Source organism: Pelobates fuscus, chromosome 5 (genome assembly GCF_036172605.1).
Source record: "Pelobates fuscus isolate aPelFus1 chromosome 5, aPelFus1.pri, whole genome shotgun sequence".
NCBI classification, from domain to species: Eukaryota; Metazoa; Chordata; class Amphibia; order Anura; family Pelobatidae; genus Pelobates; species Pelobates fuscus.
The window spans coordinates 72,079,882-72,102,286 of NC_086321.1; the positions used below are offsets into that span (position 1 = coordinate 72,079,882).

At 41.1% G+C, this 22,405-nt stretch overlaps 1 protein-coding gene across 3 annotated transcripts in view; it reads right to left on the reverse strand.

Annotated features, from left to right (window-relative positions):
- Positions 1-18,203, reverse strand: part of NIPBL (NIPBL cohesin loading factor) — a 115,565-nt gene extending 97,362 nt beyond the window's left edge. For 2 of the 3 annotated variants that reach the window (XM_063453980.1, XM_063453982.1), the window contains exon 1: positions 18,039-18,203. The gene's annotated coding sequence lies outside the window, so the exon portion shown is untranslated. Of the gene's footprint in view, positions 1-14,528; positions 14,798-18,038 lie in introns of those variants that run through there. The other variant, XM_063453981.1, reaches the window with a different exon arrangement.
- Positions 18,204-22,405: the final 4,202 nt, after the last annotated feature.

The window sequence follows — 22,405 nt, forward strand, 5'->3', positions numbered from 1 at the left end:
TAGCACTGGCTGTGCACGGTCTGGCCTGGATTAAGAAGTCGTTAGCACAGAGCTTGACAAATTTGCTTAGAATCTAGGAGCCAGCTAGAAAAGTTAGGACTGCTCATTTATTGCTGAGGGAGGGAGGGGGCAGCCAGCCCATGGAGAGCTGAGGGAGGCGGGCAGCCAGGTAATTAAGAGCAGAGGGAGGCGGGCTGATGACTTAATGCCACGGCGAGGGAGCTGTAGTCTCCCTGCTTTGCTCCCTCGCGCGGCTTTCAGTGATGCCGGAGCCAGGTTATGATGTCACTCCGGACCCCCGGCTCACTAAACAGTGTGCGAGAGGGAGCAGAGTAGGGAGATGACCGCAGCCCCACTGGACCCCAGCGAAAGCCTATCCACTCCAGCTCTCCAGAAGTAAGGCTCAGTAGATTTAAAAAGTAATTATTTGTGAGTGTCTTACCTCCAATCACATGGGAAAGGTGCTTTAACTCCCTTTTTTTCCCTGCTGATTATGATCAATCTTGACGATCTCAGCCAATCCAATGCTTCCCCATAGGAAAGCATTGGAAGACTATTGGGCATGCACGGCAAAATGCCACTGCGCCAATTTAACTTCTCATAGAGGTGCATTGAATCAATGCATCTCTGTAGCCAACATTAACGTAGGTGCCGCACATTGTGAAGCACTGACCCAGGAAGCACCGCTAGAAGTGTTACCGGGCAGCAATGTAAACACTGCCTTATGTCTGAAAGGTCGGTGTTTACATTGAAAAGCGTTCAGGGACAGGATATAGACTTCAGATCAACTGCATTAAGCTGTAGTGGTTCTGGTGACTGTAGTGTCCCTTTAAGAATTGTATTTTTGGTGTTGATTTCTCTGGCTCTTAACTTTTCTAGCTGGCTCCTGAGATTCCAAGCAAATTTGTCAAGTCCTGAGTTAACACAAGTTATAGTAGATTTTCAATATTTTATTCAATAGTGTAAATACCAGAGAAGTGACAGTTTCCCTTTAATTCCCAACAGAATTGACAAACGGAAACATGCAGCAATGGATGATATACAGTTAAACTGAAATCATTCAACTGTAAAAGCATAACAGTATGACTAGTCTAAAATTATACTTTTAACACAACGTAACTTTAAACACACATGAAATAGGGAATAAAACTCCATAAATCAGTGGTTCCCAAACTGAACTTTTTTTTTCCCCAACAGGCAGCCAGTGATTACTTAAATTATAAAGGAGAGACGGGGGAAGCCAGGAGAGCTGGCAAGTAAGACACCAATGCCCGAACATCAGGGTTGAACTGTTGCAAAATGATTTAACCCTGGTCACTCATACCCCAATAACTTAAAGGGAATCTCCAGTGCCAGGAAAACAATACGTTTTCCTGGCACTGGAGGTTCCCTCTCCCTCCCACCTCCCAATCCCCAGTTACCTGAGGCAGCGACTATGTCCCTCGTCGCTGTCTCCTCCGCGCCGCTCCTCCTTCTTCTTACTCCGTCGGCTGGTTGGCGAGACTGATCCCGCCCACCGGCCGAGGAGACCTAATGCGCATTAGGTCTCCCCATAGGAAAGCATTGAAAACGAATTTCAATGCTTTCCTATGAGGATTTGAGCGACGCTGGAGGTCTTCACACAGCGTGAGTAGGTCCAGCGACCCTCTAGCACAGATAATCTGTGCTATAGAGCAGGAAGTTCCCTCTAGTGGCCGTCTAGTAGACAGCCACTAGTGGTGGAGTTAACCCTGCAAGGTAATTGTTGCAGTTTATAAAAAAAACTGCAATAATTACACTTGCAGGGTTAAGAGTAGTGGGAGTTGGCACCCAGACCACTCTAATGGGCAGAAGTGGTCTGGGTGCCTGGAGTGTCCCTGTAAATGGATTCTATAGTGCCAGGAAAACAAACCCTTTTTACTGGTACTATAGGATTAATAGGTCCCACGCTCCCTGAGGGCTGAAGGGGTTTAAACTCCAGCTGACGTCTGCGGGGGAGACCTAATGCGCATGCGCAACAATGGCAGCGTGTGCATTAGACCTCCCCATAGGAAACCATTATTCAATGCTTTCCTATGGGGAAAATTCGTTTCTGTTTGGATTCCGGAAGCGCCTCCTGTGGCTGTCTGTTAGTCACAGAGGGCAGACTTAGAGCTGCAAGGTAAACATTGCAGTTCTCTGGAACTGAAATGTTTTACATTGCAGCACTAAGTGCAAAAGGGTCACAGCACCCAGACTTCAATTAACTGAAGTGGTCTGGGTGCCTACAGTGTCCCTCTAAATAAGCTTACTGACTACTTTTTCTCCTAGCTGACAGGTAACCAGTAATGTCTAGCTTTAAAAAAAAAAAATCAACCAGCTTCAATTTTAAGCTGGTTAATGACCCTCTACAGAATCGGGGAAAGTGTAAAATGCAACTGAGAACAAGACCTAGAAACTTAAAAGACTGATAATACATCAAGAGTAAAATTACAACTGTTGGCATGTATGGAACTCCTCAACAAATTTAATGTAAACAGGCCTTGTGATCAGAAAGGTCGTGAAACCCCACATTAGACACCCAATGTCAAACTGTTCCTTTAAACATTTTCTGCAAGTATAGGGCTGGAATAGAATTGTGAGTAGAATTGTGAGTCCTATATCAATAGCTGAAAAAAAAACACACAATGTAGTTTCTATGTGTGAAGAGCAGAATGATCGCCTGTGGGAGCCTTTTTCTGCTCTACCCTGTCAGTCAATCCTTTAGTATAAAGTCTGTGCCAAATAATTTGCAGACAGGTGAATAAACCTATTGGTTGAGTACCCCCAAACTATATACTGCAAGCACCATGTATAGATAGAATGTTATGCTCTATAAATACAAATGTTACTAGAAAATGAAAATCTCCTTTTTATTTTAAATCAGAAAATCTTTTAGTATCAAGCACAAGAAAGGAAGCATGGGAAAGGTACCACACAACTAGAAGTGTCTAGGGACTTAGCAGGCAATCCTGTCTGGAGAGTAGGACCTACAAACACAAACTACTAGACAAAAATGAGGCAAAAAAAAAAAATCAAGATCTTGACAAATCCATCACAATAGAAGACATTGGCAATATAAATTGTACGCTTACAGCAACAATTAAATCTCCATGCTGGCAAGGACCTGGCCTCTATAGTTTGGAAGGTATAAACGTGCTCAGGTGGCAGAAATATCAGGGCTTTTAAACAAAAGTGCAACCTCTTGACTAAACGCATCATATGAGGTCACACCCTCCTAGCCTTCTTAGCCAGGATGCTGTTCAGTAGAGCAAGGGACACTCAGACCGTCTGTCACTGCACTCAGCCCATTCGAACCTCACCACAGACTGAGTGAGGAGCAGAGAATACAGAGGAAGAATAAGTCAACTGTCAAGCATTTGAATGTATCCAGGCATAACATTTATGTATGTGGCTGTCTATGTATTTATATGTGTGAGAGGCTAAATAAACATACAGGCCTATATGAGTGTGTGAGTAATGCTAAATAGCATTGCATGGTGAGTGGATAGTGCAATGTAGTGAGTATCGTGCCAGGAGTAGCCTGGTGTCTCCTCAATGAAAGAAGCCAAACCGTTTTACAATAGTTTGACTTCTTATAGTGTTGGGAAACAAGGTCACTCTTGGCATGATAAGCACTACAGCTTTAGACAGGATGATAAAGGCTCTCTAGCGGCTGTTTTAAAAATGAGGTGAGTGGGGTAGGGCAGCATCTAGCAGACCTGGGGAGGATGGGGTGGCACTACAGGAATTATAGTGGTTATGCTTGGAATGTTCTTTTAAGATGGAACAGGCAAACAAGAAGGGTGTTCCTTCTATTATGCACTCTCAGCCTCAGAACAGCAGAAGAAAGTTCCAACATCTGTTGGTTGTTCAGGCTTAATGGTAAGAAGTATCATACTGTGGAATACTGAAACAGGCATCCGTGCATGGGACCTCCTATTTCCAAACAAATTTTCTATGTCAATGCATGTGAAGTATGATCACTTTAAGCGTCAATCAAGGTGTTTTGTTTTTATTTTTATTAGAGCCTAGTCCTCACTTGTGTGTAAAATGGAGAACATAAAACCCCTCGCTGAAAAGAGACTGCATGCCTATGTGGTTGGTGGTACTGCATATTGATTGTTTTCTGCACTTAAGTTTACCTTCCCACAACACTGGGTATATTTTCACAACAGATCTAGTCCTCACACAGAAGAAGAAAACTAGCGAGAGAGAAAAAATGATAATGGTATATGCTGGCCCTTTTCTAAAAAAAAGACAGGACCATGCATGCTCTTACAGAATGAAAGCTCACTGCCAAGCCAACATGTGCATTTACATGTTGGTGCATGGACAATAGTGGCAAATATGCTTGTTTTAGTATTCCTCATTAACCCCTTAAGTACCAAACTTCTGGAATAAAGGGGAATCATGACATGTCACACATGTCATGTGTCCTTAAGGGGTTAAAGTTTAAAGCCTTGTAGAACTTAAGGGTGCCATCAGGCACTGCTAGCTTGCGCTAAAGAATAATTCTACATTTTTATTTTGTGCATACACAAGTGGTTTAAATGTTTTCAGGCACTGGCTGTTTTTTATGGATATGGTGGATGTGTGTATTTTACAGGTATCAAACAATAACTTTAGTCTGATTTTTTTTCACAGACAATAGGACATACTTATTTTATCCTAGTGTGGTTTACTGTAACATTAATCTTGTACAAAGGAAATGGACACTCAGTGGGGCAGCATTTCTAAATTACAGCAATTGCAAACCGAAAAGAAATGTACAGTAAATCTGAAACATATAATGATTTGTCTCACATTTAAATATTTGTAGTAGCTATAAACTTTTACATACATCAAGGCAATAAATGTACACTGCCAATAAGAGAACCTTCGCTACTTCAGAGAATACACACCCAAGTAAACATAAGCTTTCATTTTGATTTTTAAGGAGGAGACTACGAACATGGTAATTGTTTCAAGCTTATTAAAGGGACTCTCCAGTCTAGAGCAGACTCATGTGAATGAATCAGATAATTTATTAAACAATAGGGGGGGGGCGATCTTTTGATGTTTATATATCACTGCTGCAAACACCTGGCATTTGCACTTTCCTTCATTAGACTGACACTCTAGTCTAGACTAAATAGTAGTGAAAATCTGACAGCCAATCCTAAGCATACCATTTTTTTTTTTACTTTTCATTATTTTAATCAGTGTTCCATTAAACAAACAATTGTGCTATCAATTTAATCATAGTTCCACTGGAATAGAGATAGACATAACATGTAACTGGCCAAAGCACTAGCTCAACCAGAAAAGGCTGCGAATGAGCAACTCGGAAATGCAGATTTATTGAGTGGAGCATTTGGGGAACCATGCAGTGTGGTGAAAATAAAACTGCAAAAAAATCCTGGCAAGGTTGCCTAGCAAAGATTTCACATGTCATAAGGTAACAAAGCCTCTTATTTACAACACTCAGTGGCAAGTGAAACTCTGTAAAATGCCATGCAATCACAAACAAAAATGCATATTTACTACTCACAGTAAGTTTGTGTTTAAAATATTTCAAATACAAAATTGAGTAATACATAATATATATCCAATCATTATTTGAGCCATATGGTAGATTACTCACTACTTAAATATTGTATCATAAACAGTATTAAACTTTGCAATTCAAAGCAAATTTCAGTATGGATGTGGGTATGCAGACCTGAAATAACATAACTTCAGCCAATGTTAAACATATCCAGAAAGGAACTTGCAAGTTAAAACTCCACATTATTAAACCTTTTAGTAGTGTAAAACAAACAAAAGGTGGCACACATTGCCCTGTGAAAGGTTATGTATGTAAAGTTGAAGGATCCAACATATGCAGATTAACACAGAAGACTGCCTACAAAGAAGCCAGATAGGCAGGTCCAGAAGAGTTAGATAGATTAACATTGGATGTCTATTTTCTGATTATGCATTATTATTGTTATTATTATTATTCATAAGATCGTTGGCTTCTAGTCAGGGTAAACTGTCAGTGTTCAAGACAATTGTTTCATATTACTGTAACTAATATTTTTTGTTTTCTTTAAGATTTCTGCTATTTACCATATTTACAATTTTCTTTGAATTAATGTATCTCTATGAGGAAAGTTTAGTGTCTCCATGCAGAGGGTGGAGACACTGAATGGCTGTGGCTGCACACTGTGCAGCACGACCCCAGGAAGCACCTTCAGGAGCCATATGAGAAGTGGCCTGTGGATGTATCCCTAATCTGTAATATAAACATTGCATTTTCTCTGAAAAAAAACTGTATGTATTGCAAACAGCCTGAAGGGAATGATGATACTCGCTAGAACAAATACAATAAGCTGTAGTTGTTCTGGTGACTATTCCTTTAAAATAGAAATGTACACATGTCAATAGCCAAAGGTTAGCTATGAGCTGTGTAGTTAAAAAAATAAATAAATAAATAAAAAAAAAATTAAATTCTCAGTTTTCATTTATTATTCACAATGCCTGCACATTTGTCTGGGCCCAGCTACAGCAAGGCAGGCAGATAAATTAGTTGCTGCATGTGCAGCAGTACTGAATGAATGTCCAAGTGCACAAGTATGAGGCATCATGAAAGGGACACTGTAGGCACCCAGACCACTCCAGCTAATTGAAGTGGTCTGGGTGCTGTGACCCTTTTGCACTTAGTGCTGCAATGTAAAACATTGCAGTTCCAGAGAACTGCAATGTTTACATTGCAGCTCTATATCTGCCCCCTGTGGCTCCAGCCACAGAGAGCCACTTACAGCGCTTCCGGAATCCAAACAGACCTTTGGTCGGTTATCTGATGCTGGGTGTCCTCATGGACCTCCAGAGCCAAATGTTCCCCATAGGAAAGCATTAGATAATGCTTAAATAATGCTTCCAAATGGGGATGTCTAATGCGCACGCGAGCGTAGGCGGGGCCTGACCCAGCGCCGAGGAGGGGGGGCCTATTAACCCTATATTGCCAGGAAAATGGGTTTGTTTTCCTGGCACTATAGGATCCATTGAAATGTTGTTCTCCTGAGCACATAACTGTGATGCAGGTGTCTCTTGTGAGGACTTTATTTTGCTTTTTTTTTTTTAATCACCCCCTCTAAATTATTAGATAATGTTTACTTCAGTGAGGGCACCGAAAACAACTAACAGACTAGTGATAGTTAAACTGTACATATCGGGTATTAATAGGACAACTGATATTTACAACCCAATTCTAGAATGTTTAGAAATAACCCCTTAGGGACGGAGGCAAATGTGCAAGTTCTGAACCAAAACAAGACCTGGAATTTGAGCTATATGTCTGTTCAACCTAATTAATTTATTTTTCATATGAAGTACTCCGACACTTACTATATATTTTTTTTTTCTTCTGGAGAAAAAGAGCTTTAATTTCACATCAAATATTTATGTATGAAAATGTTTAGTGAATAAAATCTAAAAAGGTGTGATAAATTAAAGGGACATTATAGTCACCAGAACAACTACAGCTTATTGTATTTGTTCTGGTTAGAATAATCAGTCCTTTTAGGCTTTCTGCAGTAAACACATTTTTCAGAGAAAAGGCAGTGTTTACATTACAGCCTAGGAATAGCTCCACTGGTCAGTTCTCATACGACTACTCGAGGTGCTTCCTGGGGCAGTGCTGCGGCACTCCCATTCAGTCTCTCCACCCTCTGCATGGAGACACTTCTTTCCTCATAGAGATGCATTACATAGAAACATAGAATGTGACGGCAGAGAAGAACCATTTGGCCCATCTAGTCTGCCCAATTTTCTAAATACTTTCATTGGTCCCTGGCCTTATCTTAAGTCTAGGATAACCTCATGCCTATCCCACCCATGCTTAAACTTCTTCACTGTGTTAACCTCGTCCTCTACCACTGCAGCTGGAAGGCTATTCCATGCATCCACTACCCTCTCAGTAAATTAATACTTCCTGATATTTTTAAACCTTTGCTTCCCTAATTTAAGACTATGTCCTCTTGTTGTTGTAGTTTTTCTTCTTTTAAATATAGTCTCCTCCTTTACGGTGTTGATTCCCTTTATGTATTTAAATCTGTCTATCATATCCCCCAGTCTCGTCTTTCCTCCAAGCTATACATGTTAAGATCCTTTAACCTTTCCTTGTACGTTTTATCCTGCAATCCATGAACCAGTTTAGTAGCCTTTCTCTGAACTCTTTCCAGAGTATCAATATCCTTCTGAAGATACGGTCTCCAGTACTGCGTACAATACTCCATGTGAGGTCTCACCAGTGTTTTGTACAATGGCATGAGCACTTCCCTCTTTCTACTGCTAATACCTCTCCCTATTCAACCAAGCATTCTGCTAGCATTTTCTGCTGCTCTATTACATTGTCTTCCTACCTTTAAGTCATCTGAAATAATTAATCCTAAATCCCTTTCCTCAGATGTTGAGGTTAGTAGGGTATCAAATATCCTATACTATGCCTTTGGGTTTTTACATCCAAGGTGCATTATCTTGCAACTATCCACATTAAATGTCAGTTGCACAGCTCTGACCATTTTTCTAGTTTACCTAAATCATTTGCTATTTGGCTTATCCCTCCTGGAACATCAACCCTGTTACATATCTTAGTATCATCAGCAAAAATACATACCTTACCATCAAGACCTTCTGCAATATTGCTAATAAAAATATTGAAGAGAATGGGTCCAAGTACAGATCCCTGAAGTACCCCCACTGGTGACAAGCCCATGCTTTGAACATACTTTATTGAGTACAACCCTATGTTGCCTGTCACGCAGCAACTGCCTAACCCATTCAACAATATCCAAACTTAAATATTGCAGTTTATTGATGAGCCTTCTATGTGGAACAGTGTCAAAAGCCTTACTGAAATCTAGGTAAGCAATGTCTACTGCACCACGCTGATCTACTATTTTAGTTACAAAATCAATAAGATTAGTTTGTCATGATCTCCCTGAAGTAAACTCATGTTGTCTCTGATCTGGAAATCCAGGTGATTTTAGATGTTCAACAATCCTATACTTTAACAAGGTTTCCATCACTTTCCCCACTACTGAAGTAAGGCTTACTGGCCTATAGTTGCCCGACTCCTCCCTATTACCTTTCTTGTGAATGGGCACAACATTCGCTAATTTCCAATTTTCTAGGACTACTCCTGTTAATGATTGGTTAAATAAATCTGTTAAATGGTTTTGCTAGTACACCACTAAGTTCTTTTAATAACTTTGGGTGTATCGCATCAGGCCCCATCGACTTATTTGTCTTTACTTTTGACAGCTGAAATAGAACCTCTTCCTCTTTAAACTCACATGTAACAAATGACTCATTTGTCATTTTTCCTAATTGAGGCCCCTTTCCTTCATTTTCATCTGTAAATACTGAACAAAATTATTCATTGAGGCAATCAGTTAGACCTTTAACCTCTTCTACATATCTTCCTTCTTTTGTTTTCCATCTATCCTTGTTTTACTTTCCTTTTCTCATTCATGTATCTAAAAAATTTCATCCCCTTTTTTTTTTTTTTTACTGACTATTTTCTCTTCTGTGTGCGCTTTGGAGGCTCTTATAACTTGCTTAGCCTCTTTCTGCCTAATCTTATTGATCAGTCTCATCTTCCTTACTCTGGGTTTTATTAATAATTACTAAATGCTAACTTTTTGGTTTTTTACTATTTTGGTCACATCTGCGGAATACCACACTGATTCAATGCATCATTAGGAGATGCTGATTGGCTTGTGCTGGCTCTGCCTCTGATCTGATCCTATGGGAAAGCATAATGATTGGCTCAGATCAACACTCCTGGGCTTATTTCCAGGTCGCCATGGCGACCTCTGATTTGTCGAGCCCTATATTATTTTTACATAATTATGTGGTTTTATTGTATATTGGATTGAGGGACCTGCCTGACAACCCAAACAGAAAAAAATCAATTTACACTGACCGCAGTTCACTCTTTCAAATATCTAGGTATGTTGCTAGACCCCAATCTATCTTTGACCTCCACATTGGAAAAACTCATCAAAACTTTATCCAAGAGTAGGTGCCCTGTACAGAAACAAATCCTCCCTATTTAAATTAAAAAGAAAAAAAAAAAAAAGAAACAAATCCTCTTTAAGCCCTGCAGTAAGGAAGCAGATTAGGCAACAAATGCCAATGCCTGTTATTGAATATGGGGATGTAGTGTATGTGCCGCAAACCCACCTTCATAAACTTACTATGTTGTATAACTCTTTGCCCACTTTGTGTTACAATGTAATTACATGTCCCACTATTGTGACATGTTAAAAAGAGCTAAACTGGCTATCGCCGGAATCCTGATGCACCCTCCGTCTTTGTGTTTAAGACCTTTCTGGGGAGCTCCCACCCTGAGTAGAATGCTCTCCCTTGCCGTTCACACCTCCTATAAACTCAGATCAAGTACCAGCACTTTAATATACTGAATTACAAAAAGAAAACACGATCACCATTTTCCTACAAAGCACCGCAAGTATGGAACAACCTCCAGGACACAATTAAAGGACCACTATAGTGCCAGGAAAACACTTGTTTTCCTGGCACTATAGTGCCCTGAGGGTGCCCCCACCAGGCTAAAGTGGGAGGAAGGGGTTAATCCCTTACCTTTTCTCCAGCGCCGGGCTCACTCGGCGCTGGGGACCCTCCTCCTTCGGCTGCATGCGCATTAACAGCCGCACACGCATTCAGACAGTTCATAGGAATGCATTCTCAATCACAGTGAGAAGCACAGAAGCGCCACTAGCGGCTGTCAATGAGACTGCCACTAGAGGCTGGATTAACCCATAGGTAAACATAGCAGTTTCTCTGAAACTACTATGTTTACAGCAGAAAGGGTTAATCCTAGATGGACCTGGCACCCAGACCACTTCATTAAGCTGAAGTGGTCTGGGTGCCTATGGTGGTCCTTTAAATCTTCCTCCATACTAAAATCCTTTAACCCCTTAAGGACCAAACTTCTGGAATAAAATGGAATCATGACGTGTCACACACGTCATGTGTCCTTAAGGGGTTAAAAGATCCCTGTCAACATATCTCAGTACAGTAAGCACCTGTAATTATAGTTATTAAATTTCTTACCTGTTCTGTGTTAAATGGACATGTGTATTTAAATATTACTTTGTATTTTTAAGATTATACGGTGTATTTTAATACTTCTTTGTATTTTTAACATTATGCTGTACACTATTGTAACAATGCCATGTTTGTGGTCCCAGGACATACTTGAAAACTAAATAAATATCAATGTATCCTTCCTGGTAAAGTATCTTATAAATATTATAATTTTATTCTAAGTATTTTGATAATATATTTAATTGTGTATGTATATATAAATAATTTTTGTCCTTTACAAAACTGAAGTCAATATTTTTATTTTAAGCTAAATAAAAGTTAGTTTTTTTTTTTTTTTTTGCTATATCCTGAAACTAAGTCCTTTAACCCCTTAAGGACCAAACTTCCGGAATAAAAGGGAATCATGACATGTCACACACGTCATGTGTCCTTAAGGGGTTAATGCAATTGACAAATATTGGCCCTTATCAGAACACTATTTTTGCATGTGCAAATCGTTCTAGTTTTTGCACACAAAATAAATAAATGTTTTGCAGAATACTGTCTCCTTAACCACACAGCCCAATGCCAGAAAGACTTTGATATCAAATGTATACACACAGCTCAGTACCATCAGCACAGAGTGAACAAAGTTTAATTTACAACCTGGCTGCATGTTCTCATAGCAAAAAAGGCTTCTTATAGTTCACATGCATATCTAGACAAAGTAGTTTCATTTGTAATATATTTTTTTATTTTTTTTTTAAATGCAAATTTAGTTATGTCGTGAACAGTACTTTTATTTCAAGCCCAATACTGTTATGCACACCGTATTTGAGGTCCCCAATGAAACAAAATGACCCAATGGATTCAAAAATTGTATCTATTTAGTCTGGAGCCAGTCACATTTGTGAGAGTTTATAAAAAATACTGATTTCAGTATAAATCTGGACTTTTATATTTGTGAGCAGAAACATCTTCATGGCTGGGGGGGGTTCTAACTTCTGTTAGCTGTACTGAGCTAACGAAAGTTGCAGTGCAGGTGTGTTGTGTTAACACTGCCTTGCCTTCCTTTTCAATGAGCTGTACATATTACAAACTGAGATCTGCAGCATTTGCAAGCTGTTTTAGATATACTTCAAGGAGGAGGGGGAGGGGGAGGGAACAAAAAAAAAATCCAGAAATAAATGCACATTTTCATTAGAGGTATATCTACTAAATTGTTAAAGAGAACTCCTTTAACAGTTCTTAGCATAACAAAAATGCTAAATACGTTTTGGTAAATCTAAATGTAAGAACTTATTTGGAGAAAAGAAAAAAAAATAGCTACCCTGGAAATACTCTACAACTCAGCCAGTCATAACTTGGCTATTTTTGACTCGGTTCGTTTTCCAATTTAAACCTAATTCATGAAAATTCAGGCTGTTGCTTGTTCGCCCTATCGGTTACAAGTTTAATGGAATTGAAACTTTTTTGGGTTTTAATTACATGAGCATTTTTATATTAATAACAGGGATGTGGAATTTATATCGCCCCAACGCCCAGGACATGCAGGAGGATTTATTTATTTCATTTAATTATTTCAGCCCTGCAGCAAACAAGAGACAGGGTTGCCTTGGAGGGAGTTGGTGCTGAGCAGGGAGAGTATCTCTTTAAGGCGTACTGAGACACAGTGACTGAGGCCAAGCTACAGCTCACAGGGAGGTGTGAGGTGCAGCAGCATCCAACCGCTCTTCACAATGCTCAGGACTCATGGCTGCAGGGATTCAGCGTGATGTCATTTCCCAGGAGTGGCCAACATGCTGTAAAGAGCAGAGACAGCATGGGACAGGCTTCTGGTAATCTGTGATATGTGTGTATACTTCAGTGTTTGCAAGCGCGCGGACACCCGTCACACGCAGCCAGGACACCCGTCACACGCAGCCAGGACACCCGTCACACGCAGCCAGGACACCCGTCACACGCAGCCAGGACACCCGTCACACGCAGCCAGGACACCCGTCACACGCAGCCAGGACACCCGTCACACGCAGCCAGGACACCCGTCACACGCAGCCAGGACACCCGTCACACACAGCCAGGACACCCGTCACACACAGCCAGGACACCCGTCACACACAGCCAGGACACCCGTCACACACAGCCAGGACACCCGTCACATACAGCCAGGACACACGTCACATACAGCCAGGACACACGTCACATACAGCCAGGACAAACCACACTAGCACCAAGAACTGTCAGTACTCTCCATCTTTCTGTGTCTGTCCAATCACAGACTTCTCAAGGAGAAGTTTTTGCAAGGCAGGTACTTTGGGCAATTGCCTTCTTGCATTAGTTCCATTAAGCTAAACAAACCAGGAAATAACAGAACCTGCCAAGTGCTTGAAAGTGGGGGAGTAATAACTATGTAAATTAATTTAAAAAGTGTCACTTTCAAGTAAAAGCTGCACTTTGTGCAAAATAAAAAGGACACTTTACCCATAACGCTTTTCAGAAAGCTTAAGTGCTTTAGGGGTCTGGAGTGTCCTATTAATTAAAATGGTTGATGGTGTATATATTAGAATAACAAAATACTTAGTTGGAAATTTAATACTCCCATCAAAACATGAAAATATCTTGGGAGATTATTATGGCCAAAAATGTTTGAAAACGTTCCTAAAATATCCAATAGATAAGCTTTTTAATCTGATTTAGGAAAATAGACTTGTGATTGCAAACTAAATAGAAGCAGTTGCAATGTACAGCTGTTACTGCAAAAAAATGTTTTAATTATCTGTTAATCTAAGTTCTAAGTTATGAAAGGAAATAGATTTTTTTTAATGAAATATATGCAAAATAATAGAACAATGCTTCCCTACCTATAGTATATGATAAAGTCACTCAGACACATACCTTGCATTCACTCACTGCACAGTGTGTTATGTATATGACTGAAGGATCCTGTCATATACTAAACTTAGGGATGAGATTTTTTTTACCATTATATTAAAACTTCGTTTTGTCCTTTAAATTGTTTCTGCAGCTGTACATAGAATGCCATATAGACTTTTGCCATACCATAACAAATATGCAATAACATTCATTGCTTTATAAACGCCAGAATTCCAAATTATGTCAAAACACACAAACAAATACTGTGTCACGCATATTATATTTTTTCTAAGGCAGCAAACAAGAGAGAATGTGTTCATTTACTGTATTGGCAATGACACTAAAGTTACCCACCAATAAGGAAACTGCGTTACTCCAAATGCAAACATTAAGGCAACACACGAATAAAGTTTTGGTATTTGTGTTATCGGTATATAGGGAGCAAAATAGACAGCACAGATGTACCCGGAATTAACAGTGACTACAACGGGCGTGAGAGGGAAAGGGTAGGGACAGAGTAGACACCTCATAAACACCGTGAACTCGTGATCAGATCACATAAGAGGCAAAGGAGAACCAACCTTCCTCCCATCACACGACACATCACAGTCCCGCGTCGCTTACTGATGATGCAAAGAGCAGCGAGTCTATAGGGGAAGAGGTGGGAGGATTTGTAGCAGGGGAGGGGAGCTAATGCTTTCCCAGGGCTTCCTCTTTGCTGTTTTCGTCAACTTGGAGCCCAGCCAGGACCTGCTCTGGGAATGCACGGGGCGGGGAGAGGCAGGGCAAGGGACAGGAGGGTTATAGGGGACATAACCCCTTAGTGGCCAGCACTAACGCAGATCACAAGGTTGTCACCTCGGCTTTCCGGCAGCTAAACAGTTAACGGGGTGGCCCTGCTGCTTTCTTTTGGATGCAGATAGGTACATATTTAGGCCCACGGCCTCGGCAAGCCCAGCTGGAGCAGGCAGCACAAAGGCAAGCAGATTAAAGAGATGGAAGGAGGAGACACCCAGGAAGAGAGAGAGAGAGAGGCCGGGTTACGGAGGAGGGGGTGGGGGCTGAATATTAACATTTCAAAACCAGGGCAAACAAAAACACAAAAAGCAAGGTAGACCTAAAACGTATGAGTAACGCCGTGTGTGTCACCACACATTAAAATTACTGTACTGACTGACTCGGAAAACAAACTGATAACAGGGCGGAGACTGCGTCCCATTGAGAAGTGAGCAAGCAATGTCATAAGCCTCTTCCTAATGACATAAAGAGCTGCTATTAAAGGAGATCCACACAGGGACTACGCTAAATTACCCCATCTATACACATAGTGTTTACCCTAGGAAAGCCATATGAGGAAATAACCCCAGACTCTCTAGAGGGAAACCTAGCTGGTGTGTTAATCTAGAAAGTGGCATGTCTCTGCTCAATACTGACATCTGGCATTTGGAAATCCAGCTTTAGCGGATTACAATGCTCACGATGCTAAGCGAGCCATTCACAGCTCTAAACCGGCTGAATGAGCATCATGGGAAAGGTAGTCTACAGCAGCTGGAGTGCCAAAGGTTAGCCATGCTATAACTGCTGAATGACAATGTTCTCAGTACCAGATGGATCTACTTATGCCCCCCTGCGGCACTCAGCGTGTTAAAAAAAAAAAAAAAAAAAACATGGGGAGTGATTAACACCATCTGCCGGCCCACGAATGCTGCACAAACACCACAGAGTACACAACAAATAATGGCACGTTACAAACATACAGCCACCCCGAAGATTCTACCTCTAGAATGCATACAATTTTCCTCTAAATCAGTCATGCGAGTTTAACAGCCCTGTAATATAGGACGATTTCAATATCAGCCAATACTCCCTTTGCTATTGTATTTATTCAGGTCATCGGGTTAGTGGGTGTAAAAATCCAGACCTCAATAATGCCATTCAAATCCAGTAAACATAACTGCAATGTCACCTATTTTTTTATTATTATATTTATTGGAAGGATGTTTAGTAATCGTATATGGGCTTACGCAATGCATAAGGTAAACTGTAATCAAAAAGTGTCAATGCTGTACAATAAAGTATCATTCATGGGTAACCATAAAATACACCACACAAATACCAAGTAGCGAAATGGACATATGTTTTGATGTTGTGACTTCGTAACCACTGACTTTAACAATAAAATGCAGAACTAAACACATCTGTGAAAGAAAATAAAATATATATACATCCACACGTAACTAAACGTATGCAAATCTTTACATACATCATTTTATAACACAGCTGGAGCACACTCTTGTCAGTCACTAGGTTGAATCGTTTATGGTCATAAATATAAATCCTCAAAAGAGCTGCCAAAAACAAACTGATCATAAACAAATAAAAATGATAGTAAGCAAATTATAGTCATTCTTTACATTCAAGAAGTATTTAACTTAATGCAAAATACTGGAACTTTATGTAACCTAGGAACAGTTTCTGAAAGTAACAAGAACTCGATTTTTCAAAACACTGCCCTGACTGGGAAGGAGTAACAGTTTGGGTATGAGATCATCACACCCACCTCTGCATCAGGCACAATTGTTCCTTTTATCAAATATGAAATGAAAAGGAAAAAGAAAACAAACACACTGCACATCAAGATTCACATATATTTTAGTTATCAAACATGAGAAGTCTGCCGTTTTCCAGCTGTTTGGTTAGTTCTCTTATAATCCCCACATAACCTTAGACCAACTAAATGCACAATAGCGTGTTAACCCAAAAATCAAGTTCAACAAGGTAATGAATTGCCTATCGAGGGTGATGCAATTTTGCACACATACTGCAGTCCTTTCCAGTTGTCAAACCACAACTCCTTTAATTTTTAGCAATGCTCATTTAAGAGGATGGGCATTATACCACCGAGGCAGCTTGAGAGTAAATAGCAGCATGAAGTGATGCAGTTAATTAAGCCTCACAAACATCCTAAATACCTGAGTTTCAATAATGGCCGTTCAGTGACTCCCTAGAACCTCTACAAGCCAGGCAGCTTCAGAAACTTGCCATTTTTGCCACAGGCCAGGTCTTGCAGCATTTGTTGGCCTTCAGTTCTCAGATCTCTAGTAGTTTGCATACAGTGGACAAATACACACGTTTTGGATTATTCACTAAACCATGAATTGTGGATAATTAACTAGGGAATTTCTATCTGTAGGAAGTCACTGAGCTGTAAAAATATGAGAGACAGAGAGAATTCCCCCTATTCATATGGCATACACTTATTACCCTGTCAATTTTCCTCAATTCCAAGGAAATGCCATGAAAAATCACCTGGCTTGGTCTCAAATCACAATCCTCTAGCTACTGTACTGCAGCTCCCACATGTTTTAGATTCACTACAACTCTCAAAAAGCAGCCTAATTACACAGCATGGGACCACAATAGGACCATGCAGGTAATTCAAATGGGGTTTATTCACTAAACAGCAGCTTGTGGTGACTTTGAAAACAGACTTGTTAAAAAAAAAAAAAAAAAAAAAAACGTGACAATATTCAGGCTGAACCAAAGGAATAAAAATAAAAATAGGTAAAATCCAACGTAACAAGGTTTAACATTTCTCCCAAACACCGACATGTATGTAGATTAAATACAATTTGCAAATCAGTCCTCAAGTCCCCAAAAAACTCGCTGTTTAGTGAATAGACCCCCAAAAATGTGCATGTACACAACGTGACTTTTTTTTTATGGATACAGTTTGGCAGCATTTTGTCCTCACCAAACAGATCCAGGGTTTCCAAGTTTACCTCTTAAAACTGAATAGTGTTTGTAGGCTGGAGTCAGCCAGCAGCATGCACACACACCACCATCCCACCCAGGAGCCCACCACCAGGATAAAGACCCCCCAAACACACAATAACCCTGAGGACACAGGCCCGAGGTGACCTCTAGCCCCCAGCCCGGGATAGGTGGTGGGGAGCCGGTTCGGGGGGAGCAGGTAGACGCCGCCCCCGCAGCTCGCCTGTAATCCGGGTCTGGGCAGCGGCCTAGCTGGGCCTCGCAGCCTGGCAGTGGATCCCCGGCCCTCCCTGAGGGGGCGTGCTCCGTGCGATTACCTGGGCCGGTCCGGGCGGCTCCTCCGGCTGCTGGAAGGCCCGAGCTCCTCACACACCGCGGGCAGATAATCCGGGATGGCGCCTCTCCCGCCTGGCTGCGGCGGACATGTAGAAAGAGACGGGGGGAGCGAGCGGGGAAGGAGCCGATCCCTTCTCCTCCTCCCCCGGGCCTGCCCCCTCCCGCCCGCCCGCCCGCCCAGAGGAGCTTCTCGGCCGAAAGCCCCCGGGGTGACCCGAGCCGCCGCTGTCTGAGTCGGGCGGAGGAGAGCCGCAGGCCCCGGGCGGGTAGGTGTCCGTCAGACGGAGCGGGGAGTCCGGGTCCGGTGAGGGGTGGGAGAGCACACAGCGGGCGCCACCGGTGAGAGAGGGGGGGAGGAGTCCCGGGGGTTCGCGCGGCGCTCCGGGATCGGGAATCCGCTTCTCCCTCACAGAACAAAATGCCGACCGGAAGTGCAGCCGCACGAAGGACTCCCTCCACCGGCGCCAAACCGCCGAGCAGCCAGAGCCAGAAGCCACTTCCGGTGTGTGGGACCAACTCTGTGAGCTCATACACAGCACAGAGCTGGATCCCGGGGACAGCCAGCAACACTTCCGGTGTGTGTGCTGGGACTCAGCGTGTGTGTGTGTGGGGGGTGATATATGTGTTCCTCAGGGAACCTGTGTGTCATCTCCACAGAGCACACTGACTGCACACAGCACGGCTCTGACAGTGTGCAGTGTGTTTTATTAAACAATATCAGACATGTACAGTGACATAATGCACATATATAAATCATACACAGGTGTATGCACATGTAGAAGGGTGTGTGTATGTCTGCCATACATTTTATTTATTATACTTACTGGCATTTATATAGCGCCAAGTTATTCTGCAGCTCTTTACAATATTATGAAAGGGGGGAAGATTTAACAATAAATGAGACAATTACAAAAAATGTTGCAGGAACAATAGGGTCTCGCTCGAAATATGACCCTGTGCTGTCATAAGATTAATGGAACCTAACCTTAATGAAATTTTTTTTTTTAATAAATCGTGTAATATAAAATAAATAATGCTGAAGTACGTTCGGGGGGAACTGATCTATGCCATCTAAAAGTTCTAGAGACAAAGCTGCTTGAGCTTCTGTCTGGTTTGTTTATGATGTCGCTTAGACCCCTCAACAGCATTTATTTAATTTTTTTTATCGATAGAAATTCAATGCACTGTTATAACCTGTATTGTTACCTATACATATTAAGAGATCTGCCGTATCAGTCTAACACAGCGGTCCTCAAACTCCGGCCCCCCAGATGTTGCTGAACTACAACTCCCATGATTCTCTGGCTATCTGTGTATTTCAAAGAATCATGGGAGTTGTAGTTCAGCAACATCTGGGAGTTTGAGGACCCCTGGTCATGTTTTTAAATGCCATACTGCAGCAGTGAGTGACAACATTATTCATTATTCGCTGTACATGTTCTTACCTGCCTGAGATTCATGGGAGTTACATTTTCATACAGTAGATGTTTTTTGCAGCTGGCTCTATTTTAATGCTGCTCTCTTGTGATCGATGGCAGCTGGTAGAGTTTCTAGATAGTGGGATTTAAGACGCTACACCTGGACTCTATTCTCGTAACAGCATATACTAACTTCTGATCCAATGAGATAGATACTAAACTCCTGACCCAATGAGACATAATGACCTGTAACATGCATTTGAAAAACAACAACCATTTTAAAGAATTCTGACTTCACCCGTGATGTTGTTATCTAATGACAGCACTAGAAGACAGGACTATATGCAGGACTATATTTTAGGGCAGTGGTAGATAACCTTCGGCACTCCAGATGTTGTGGACTACATCTAACACAATGCTTTTACAGCCATAATGCATGCAAAGCATCAGGGGAGATATAGTCCACAACATCTGGAGGGGCAAAGGTTGCCTACCCTTCTTTTAGGGCATACAGAATCTGATAGAGATAGACCAATGCAACCCCAACCAGAAATCAGATGAAATAAACTCTGGGTCTCACTCTTGTATTTTTATTTTCAGTCATATAATATTAAACATAAATAACACTGAAATGTGCCATAGGGAAAAAAAACAATGCAATTTAAAGTATTTGGACACATTCATGAAACCACTCAACTGTAAGATTTTAAATGTAAATGTTAATCAGTATTTTAGCCCAATAACAGACTTGTTTTCCAGAGCCATTCAAAATACAAACAGGTTTAAGGGACATTCCATTGCCCAAATATTAAATATAAAAAAACAAACAAAAAAACACTGTTTACTAGTTATAGCGCAAATAATACATACATACATGCATTTAATTATGCATATTTGCCATTGGGTTATATAAACAGCTTGAAAAAGATGAAGATCTCACCTGCAGCTTTTGCAATTCCCCCACTCCCCTTCTTTTAAAGACCAGACTTTCTTTGGTTGTTCAATTACAGATTTCCCAATACAGCTCAAAGAGAAGTCTTTGCAAGGCCAGTGCTCTGAGCAGTTGCCTGTCTCGTGAGTTTAGTTTCACTGAGCTAAACAAACCAGGAAGTAACAGGACAGGTTGTGCAATTGACAGTCAGGTCGTTGTAACAAGATTTACTTATAAAAGCGTCAATTTCTATTGAAACCTGCACTTTTTGTAAAATGAAGAAAGAGGGCACACTCTTCTCACATAAATCATATCAGCAAGCTAAAGGGCTTTAGGGGTCTGTAGTTACCCTTTAAAGGGACACTCCAGTGCTAGGAAAACAATCTGTTTTCCTGGCACTGCAGGTCCCCTCTCCCTCCCACCACCCATCCCAGGTTGCTGAAGGGGTTAAAACCCCTTCAGTGGCTTACCTGTATCCAGCGCCTATGTCCCTCGGCACTGGTTCAGGGTCCACCCACGCTCCTCCCCCGCCAACATCATCCGGCGGGGGAGACCTATTGCACATGCGCGGCCGGCAGTGGGGGAGTCCTAATGCGCATGCACGGCAGTGCCGGGTACGCGCATTAGACCTCCCCATAGGAAAGCATTGAAAGATGCTTTCAATGCTTTCCTATGGGGATATCAGCGACGCTGGAGGTCCTCACATACACAGAAAATCTGTGCTATAAACCAGGAAGTGCCCTCTAGTGGCTGTCTAGTAGACAGCCACTAGAGGAGGAGTTAACCTTGCAAGGTAATTATTGCAGTTTATGAAAACTGCAATATTTACAATTGCAGGGTTAAGTGTAGTGGGAGTTGGCACCCAGACCACTCCAATGGGCAGAAGTGGTCTGGGTGCCTGGAGTGTCCCTTTAAATACAACTGAGAAAGGGAAAAAAGAGCTAAGAGCGAAAGTGAAACCAAATTACATCATTCCAGTTGCATTGTAAACAATCGGCATGGAAACCAATGTATAACAAAATACCAGTATCAGTGAATCAGTGTATCAAGAAAAAGTATAAATAATTTATACAGAAAAAATGTCAAAGAAGAAATATAAAAACATAAAGTGGATTCTGCATAATGTTCTTGCACCGTGCACAAATATCAATTTTTAGCAACATTGCAAATAAAGCTTGTCTCTGGTAACCAATTTAGTAGTATAAAAAGAAACATAAAGTAACAAAGTTAATTCTGTAGATTGTGTAACATAGTAAATTTGATAAATAATATCTGCACTTTGAGGGATGCTTTAGAAATATTATACTATGTATATTATCTAGATGTTATTAACATCAAATAATAGTGTGAGCACTGTATTGCTCCCTGCATAAGGTAGCACAGACTTTGAGAACATCAACTGGCACACATAAACTTTAAACTTGGATAAACCTGGAAAGTTCTGAAATCATAAACAGTGATACTATAATAAAATTAAGTAGGCTAAAAAAAAATGTAATAGCTAGAGAAACAAAGTACCTGGAGGTCATTTATACCTTCTGACATGTGGTTTTTAGCATGTCCTGAAACATAAAATGTATTAAATGGACTCTAAAGGTACCCAAACTACTTCAGTTAATTGATGTGGTTTGAGTGCAGTGTCCCCTTAACCCTGCTATATTAATGATTGCCGTTTCTGAGAAACAGCAATAATTACAGGGTTAAGACTGCCTCTAGTGGCAACTGTAAATGTATATATACCTATATTTCAGGCCTCAAACTTTTGAAACCTATGCTAGCACACAGGTCTAAAAGTTATTCACCAATGTAAGCCTTGATGACCTATGGCGCACTCACCATGGGTGAATTTATACTCATCAGGAGTGAATGTTCACTTAACAATGAGTAGGGGGAGAGCGGGAATTTCAATATACACTGCCTGGCTAAAAATAAAAATTGGCAACCAAAAAAAAAGGTCACACACTCTCATATTTAGTTGGACCTCCTTTAGGTTTGATTA